The sequence below is a fragment of the Cimex lectularius genome, unplaced genomic scaffold, assembly GCF_000648675.2.
Source record: "Cimex lectularius strain Harlan isolate CLEC.00 unplaced genomic scaffold, Clec_2.1 scaffold263, whole genome shotgun sequence".
Classification (NCBI taxonomy): Eukaryota; Metazoa; Arthropoda; class Insecta; order Hemiptera; family Cimicidae; genus Cimex; species Cimex lectularius.
The window spans coordinates 477232-485406 of NW_019392788.1; the positions used below are offsets into that span (position 1 = coordinate 477232).

The 8175-nt window shown below is 37.4% G+C and overlaps 2 non-coding genes across 2 annotated transcripts; both read left to right on the plus strand.

Moving 5' to 3' along the window:
* Positions 1-189: 189 nt before the first annotated feature.
* Positions 190-261, plus strand: Trnap-agg. The gene has a single exon. It is a non-coding gene; the product is annotated as a tRNA-Pro (tRNA).
* A 1882-nt stretch (positions 262-2143) lies between these two features.
* Trnap-agg lies at positions 2144-2215 on the plus strand. Its single transcript has one exon. It is a non-coding gene; the product is annotated as a tRNA-Pro (tRNA).
* The last annotated feature ends 5960 nt before the right edge of the window (positions 2216-8175 follow it).

Genomic DNA, 8175 nt, shown 5'->3' on the forward strand with positions numbered 1-8175 from the left:
TGTCGGGTGTGACTCGAAGAGGGCCAGCGAGCTCTCGGCAACTTTCTCGACGGTTTCAGCGCTCGACTGGCGTGAGGTCATCGGCTTCTCGGCCCCACTTAGTCCTCCAGTTCTGGAGAAGGGGCGTTGGCCTCCTTTTCCACCGATTTCTTATTTTATTATCACCTGGAATTTGATGGACAATCAGCCGGTCCGTTGGTCTAGGGGTATGATTCTCGCTTAGGGTGCGAGAGGTCCCGGGTTCAAATCCCGGACGGGCCCGTCTGTTTTTTTTTTAAATTTATTTAACGGGACGGACTCATGTCCTCGATAAATTAAGACCGCATTTGCAGAGTTTTGCTGATAATCGCCTTTTGTCGCTCTTGTTATTTTCAGCTGATGGTGTTGATAGAAAAAATATACATTCGACAAAAACATCAAAAAATCGTTTATACGATAATTCTAATAAAAACGTATCACGATAGGCCTCATCACTGTGCATTATCGATCGTCAGGCACGTGTTTCTCACTGGAGAGCCCCGATAATCTGGGACTTCTGATGACTAGTGTCTAATTTCGCTTGTAGGTATCATATCCGATCATTCCGGTCTGCCTGTTGATGCCGGTTTTACCTGTATCTCCATTTCCATTTCGCAACAGTGGTTTTTCTGCGTGTTGTTTCGTCAATTGAGGTAAAAACGACACATTCAACAAACAATATTTTACACAAATATTTTAAACACAGAAATCATCAATCACACTACCTCCCTAAATAAAATGTTAACAAATAGTGTATAATGTTAGAAACATGAACCGACGAACAGGATTGTTCAATTCACAAACTAGCAATTTCCGATGTCGTGCAGTAAATGCCCATCATCAGGTTATACAACTTGTCTGTAAGTACGTTTTTCACGCAAATTGTTGGCAGTTCAATAAAAATCCTTAAAATGACATATAATTTACACTAAAGAATTTAGATAAACAGGATGAGTTTGACATCTCTCGACTTTAACTAATGAACTTTGTTTATTCTAGACTTTTCTAGACATGTACATATTAATATGTAAAAGGAAATAAAACAGAAAAAATTTAGTCACATAAAAAAAATCATATAATTTGAATTAAACTGCACAAAAATGAATAGGAATATTTGTAATTTATTCTTATGCTATTAATTTTAATTAAATTACCCTATATATTATTGTCTATTCTAACTATTGGATTAACCAAAAATAATTTTTAATTCTCATTTTTAAAAAGGGGATTACTTAAAAATAGTAACCATGAAGATTACCCATTTAATTCCATTAGATTTCATGGTCCGATTGACCAAATGCAATTCTTTCAATTAATTAATCTTTATGCAAGGTATTAGTTGAGATAAAAAAGTCAGTGTAACGAGCGGGATTCGAACCCAAGACCTTCGGCTAAATACGTCGCTGTTCGACCACTTGGGCTAGCGTGACTTCGAGCCAATCGGACGCCAACCTCTCATCTCAACCCAACCTTTCGAATTTTCCCTCCTTTTTGCCATTTTTCAAATGTCGTGTAATCTATTTGATTCTCGGCGACAAATGAAATGGCCACGGAGAGCTTTAGTGAAAATATACTTCATTTAGCTTATTAAATCCATTTTAGATTTCGTGATCCGATTGACCAAATAACATCAATTAATTAATCTTAGGTATTGGTTGAGATAAAAATTTGTCGCATTAGTTGTTGCATTTGTCACGATAGCTCAACTCTCAAGTGGTAGAGCAGCGGTGTCTTTAGCCGAAGGTCGTGGGTTCGAATCCTGCTCGTGAGACTGGTTTTTTTTTAACAGAAAATGAAAAGGATCACGCTATCCGTTTTTAGAATTAGAAAAACTAAAAATTCAACTACATCAGATCTTGCAAATACAATATATTTAAAAAATGACAATAATTGATCGAATAAAAATCACGAGTTCGAGAGCTTCGTGTAACCAAAATAACTTCCACTTTGGCTTAATGCCTTTCAAAATAATCATATTCAATTTTATACATTAGTAAATAATATCAGTTTAGGCGTCTCTAGTATTATATTTTGTATCGTTTTATAAATAGATGAAGACAGTGTTCTTTTTAAGGCGAGACTTTCTTTAGGATTGCGATCCGTTTCCTTTCACTTCCACACAACTGGTTCGTTGGTCTAGGGGTATGATTCTCGCTTAGGGTGCGAGAGGTCCCGGGTTCAAATCCCGGACGGACCCGGTAAATTTTTACATCAAATTTCAGTATCGATTTTAATTTTTTTTTTTTAACGAGTGCACTCATGCCAAATACATTAACACAATTATTAAAACGCTACCGAATGAGAAAATCATTGCCATTGAACTAATTCTATAAGTAAAACAGCAAAATTGTGATATTGATAATACACAAAGGTAGTTAAATTAATTCATCGGAGCTTATTGAATAAAAAATGTTAGCATTGGACATCCTTAAAAAGCAAATTTTCTCTGTTTAAAGAAAGTAAGCTGGTCGTGTTGGGTTGCCTGGAAAATAATACAGGTTTATGGTTATAACGTAAAAACAATTAAATAAATGATTAAAAAAAAAAATTAAAATACCCTCCACCAATCTCATTACATTTCTCCCAACGTGATGGTAACCTCTCGATACCCTCTGAATAAAATTTTGAGCCTTTATTATTAACAAATTCTGTAAACGCATTTTCTAAAGATTTTTGTTTAATACATTTTTTATGTTGCGAAACGTGTCCAGGTGTCTGAAAAATGGTGGTTGGAAGGCGAGAGGTCTGGAGAATAGGATGAGGCGGAAGCTCATAACCAAGATCCATGTTTTTATGTTTTCACATGTGAAACATGGGGCCGAGAGTGTAACAGAATCGGCCTTTTCTTATTGACCAATCTCTGGTGCATTCCTGCAATTTGAGAGCAATACATTTCGGCTTTGAATGTTTCGCCAGGAGTCAAGACGCTGTAGTAAATCAACCCATATGAAAAAATGGGATGATGCTTCTTTTTTGTCGAGCCACTGTCAAGACCGTCTGCTGTTGTCGTGGAGAATCCATTTTTCATAACAAGTGACTATCTATCCAGAAAAGGTTCGTTTCTGTTTCGGCAAAGAAGTGTTGCTCAAACTTTTTTTTTGGCGGTTGTTTAATGCATAACCCAACTTTTGAGCTTTTTCGCCTTTCCAACTGCCTTAAGGTGGTCGGTGACGGTCGATTTGTTAACTGAAACATTCTCTGCAAGTTCTTGAACAGTTGTTCTGTTATTTTCTTCCACCAAAGCTCGCAGAGGCTCATCTAGCCAAGAAATTCATCCATGACCTCTTTGATCTTCAAGGCTAAACTGCTAAAGTCTCTCTCACGAAATTAGTTAAACCTTCTTTGAACGGTGCTCTCACTCAAAATTAATTGTTAAAAAAAATTTTTAAAATTTTTTAATTGTAACTCGATCTTTGTACCTTTATCTATTCGTTATTTATTGGAAAGATTGTGAACGAAAATTTGCGGGAATGGTGGGTTTTATTCCCATAAACTTGAATAATAATTGAAAGATAAAGGTAATAATAATAATAATAACAATTATGATTATATATAAACCTAGCCCATGGATTCTACATTCAAAATGGAACCAAAAAGTCCTAATTAACTATCGTCCGAATCTCAGCAGTTTCGGTGTTATTCCATTTTTTCAGATTTTTTAAGATTTCACGACCTTGCTTCAAATAAACAATAACAACTCCAAAATTAAAAGGTTTTGGACAAATCCGTTGATACCGTTGAAAACTACGTTAAATTTCCCCTTGCAACTCTCTTATCCTCCTAAAGCATTTACTCCATAAGACATACGACACACTATTAAACAACTACCTTCACGAAAAGCGCCAGGTTATGATCTAATTACAAAACAAATATTACAAAATTTGCCCCACAGAGGATTACTATTCTTAACATACCTATACTCAGGACCACATATTTTCCATTGCAATGGAAGTTCTCTATAATTAAAATGATTCATAAGCCAAATAAACCTTCTGATCTTCCAAATTCCTATCGACCCATTAGTCTCCTTTCTATCCTTGCCAAAATACTAGAAAAACTATTTCTCCGACGATTACTGCCAATAATTGAAAATTCTAATATTATTCCAGATCATCAGTTTGGGTTCCGCACATTTCACTCGTCAACTCAACAATCGTGTTGCTGATAATATAGCCTCTCCCCTCGAACAAAAACAGCATTGCTTGGGTGTCTTTCTTATTTAGAACAGGCCTTCAATCGAGCTTGGCACTCGGGCTTGCTTTGGAAACTGAGGAACATCCTCCCTCATACGTACTGTCTTATACTGAGATCTTATCTGACGGATCGATTTTGTCGAGTCCGTCAGGGAACTGAATTCTCATCTTATATACGCATAAGGGCGGGTGTTCCTCAGGGAAGCATTCTTGGCCCTTTTCTATTTTCCATATACACTGCAGATATTCCTACACACGTTAACATTTCGACACACACACTCGCTGATGATACAGCGATTCTTACACGCAATTCGGACCCCTCAACACTCAACACTTGCAACACCACCTGAATGAATTAACACTATGGTTCACAAAGTGGAGAATAAAGGTAAACCTAACAAAAAGCACACAGATCAATTTTACCTTACATAAATGGAATTCCATTGCCTACCACTGACCTTGTGCGTGATCTTGGACTTTTCATGGATAAACGACTGACTTGGAATCCCCATACAAGACTGAAAAGACAGCAAACAAACCGACGTTATAAATTGTTAAAAATTAGACCTTGAAAATAAACTTTTAATTTACAAGACAATGATTAGACCTCTCTGGGCGTACGGTTGTGAAGTGTGGGGCTAAACCAAGGATTCCAATTCCCAGCGTCTCCAATCAATCCAATCTAAATTCTCCGTCAAATTATAAATGCTCCTTTTTACGTTTCAAATTACACTATCCACAAAGACCTACACATCCCGTTTGTACATGAACTCATGAAAACCCGATATAAAAAATTTCATCAATCACTGATCACACACAGTCATCTATTCGTACGAAATTTATCACTTCCAGCCCTACCTGAAAATCCTCCAAGACGATTGAAGCGAAAGTGGCCCCGAGACCTGCTCATTGTGTGAAGACTGAACAAGACATCAGTGTGAAGGAGTGTTACCACTGGGCAACTTCTCCTACAAGAGCCTCAAATGATAATTCAACATATACGAATATATTTACTTAATACATCACTTGTAGTTGTAAATACCAAATAAATGTAATAAAAACAAAGCTTTTACATGAACGTGATTTGAAAAACATACTTTACACGGCAAATGAATTGTAGGTAATTCATCGATGTCAACCAAGAACCTGGCATTACATGTTTAAAAAATGCAATATAATGGAATTGCTACTTCACGGAAGAAATAATTACACATGAGTGCGAGTACTATATATTTCTTCCGAGACGCACACCAAAAGGGCCCCGGTCACGCAGATCCAGATCGTAGATACTCAAGGTAAAAAAAAAGGCTTGCTAATATCCTAGTTGCTATGGATTAGGTCTATTACTATTCCCTTCCACAGCACGGACGTCATGCTAGATATTCGTGATGAACGCGGCTGAAATTGTCCAACTGTTGACAACGACTGGAGGAAAAAGGTATCATAAAACCAGATTGGTCAACGATCCGATCTTTTTTATGGGAGCTCCTGCTTTTCCGCTGACAACGAACAACTCTTTACCTTGCTGAATGGTAACTCCTCGTACAGATTGCCAGGATAAATTTCCTTCCAAAAAATGAAAAGGGTCCAATCCCAATTTGACGGACCATCATGGTTATTACTAAACAGATTTTACTTTATTACATTATAATAATTAATAATGCTTTATGAGGGGGATGCAAGTGTAAATATAATATAAATAATATTTAAAAGAATGTATCCTGATGGGACATCCCTTGGCCAATCTATTGCCTAAAATACAGTTCAAATAATTAAGGTTTTAAGTTGAGATTTTTTTTATATTGGCCTTATGATCTTGCATATTAGCCATGGTACGAATTCTTGTGTGTTCAAATTGGGGGTTATCGGGAAAAAAGGACCAGAGGCGACGGTGGGAATCGAACCCACGACCGCGGCGTGAGAGTCTCTCATGCTAACCACTCGGCTACCGCGGTCCCCTTAAGTTGAGATAAAAAGTCGCTCGAACACTAACATGAAAAAAGGAAAAAAAGGAGGAAAAAATCAAAAGGTGATGTTGAGATGGGAAGTTAGTTTCCGAGTGGATCGGGGTCACGATAGCTCAAGTGGTGGAGCAGCGGCGTATCTAGCCGAAGATAGTGGGTTCGAATCCCACTCGTGCCATTGACTTTTTTATCTCAACTAAAAACCTTAATTAATTGAAAGATATTAATTGGTCAAGCGGACCACGAAACTAGTGAGTTTATAAAAAACAATAGTGAAAAAGTATTGCAATGTGGTTTGTTCGGTCGTCGGACTCCCAGTCGGTTCCTGTTTGACAGGAATTACTTAACTTTACGTTTATTTTGAGGAGTGAAATTCATCTTGTAAGCAAAACTTGCTTTGGTAAATAAAGCCAATGTATTCCGTAGAGCATTGTTGAACGTAACATTGGAAAATCGGCAAAAACATGCCCTGTGGACATTGCCAGATGGAAAGTATCGGCCTAATGAGCGAAACGTCGAAAATAAAACAAATAATTACACCTTAGAATACTTGGATTTTCTCTTCCACCTGAACGCAAAGAGACATATCATTTTTCAACATAAAACCGTGTTAACATACAACAATATGAAACTCTGTTTTATGTATATAACCAGACCTGGACTCCATTAATAAGAAATTAGGCTTCAAAATTAGATGTATAAAAATGTGGAAGGGGTAATATATTTTATTAATGAGTTCATATTTTGAGCATTCTTTAATAAATGTGGTTATAATGAGAAGTCCAGACCTGTTTACATAACAAAGTTTGAAAGTACAAATTACAATGGGATTCATCGTACAAACACACATACATCGAACGACTACTACATTCTAGTTTAACTGTTTATAAAAATTATACAGAATTTATAATAAGGTCAATATAGTTAATTTATACCCCGGGCCCAGGGTTGATTGTCGAGGGGGAGGAACGGTACCGTATATCAATTGACTCCTGTGACTAGCAGGAGAACAAATTACCGTCTTTTTTAACGGTTTTCGATCCCGGTTTCAGATAGGAAACAATTAACATGTGCGTCGTTTAGGACCTCGCGCGAAGGTTAGAAATAATTTGAATGGCGAAATTTATTCTAGAAAGGCTATTTTTATTAATTTTATATAAGTTTAACAGTGTGTTCTGCTCATTCGTGCCACTGGATAACTTAAATCTTATAGTTAAATGTTTTTTGTTAGCTTTTGTACTGACTGTTGAAAGTAAACGGGATTTTACAAAGATTAGAAGAAACCATGATGCCCTTTTGGCAAAATTTCCTTCAGGAAATATTTTGGGGGATCGTTACCAATTTAATTAAAACTAGTCGTGTGCAGATTGAAACATCAGCTAAATGATGCAGTATTGACAAAAATCGAAAGAACAAATTACTTTGATGATGATCTATCATGGAACACACGATTGTGGATACAAGGTGTTAAAGGTCTGAGGCCTTACACTTATTTGATTTTTAATACAATTAAAATAAAATTTTTGAGAAGGATTGCGGCGACTGATTGAAAACCTATATCTGCTGAAATTAATTTTTGCGCGCAGCGATGGAGAGTGCTAGGAAGTCGAGTGTAGTTTATTCAATTTGACTGTTCTTTAATGTCACGAAAGACTTCCAGGTCGGGGTCAGTATGACATGACTGTTTTAGTTTAAAGTGTTTTTGTTTCCTCGTGAAGTTTTTACACAGGCAGCTGTTAGTCGGCTCCGGTGGAACGTGAAGCCGGATTGGCATCGGCCGCCCACGCGCCGCAGGGCCGGGGAATTCGGAGGGCATCCCTCGGACACGATCCGGGGGCATATGGCCTTCCCTGCGGCTCGAGGAGACCCGGGGGTGAATGGCATCGGGACCGGTTCTCGAGGGATGAATGAAGAGTGTGTAATTGACATATGGAATAGCGAGGCGGGAGTTATAAAATATGCACCCCTGGTACATCTGCCTCCCTCGGGGCATAAAGAAA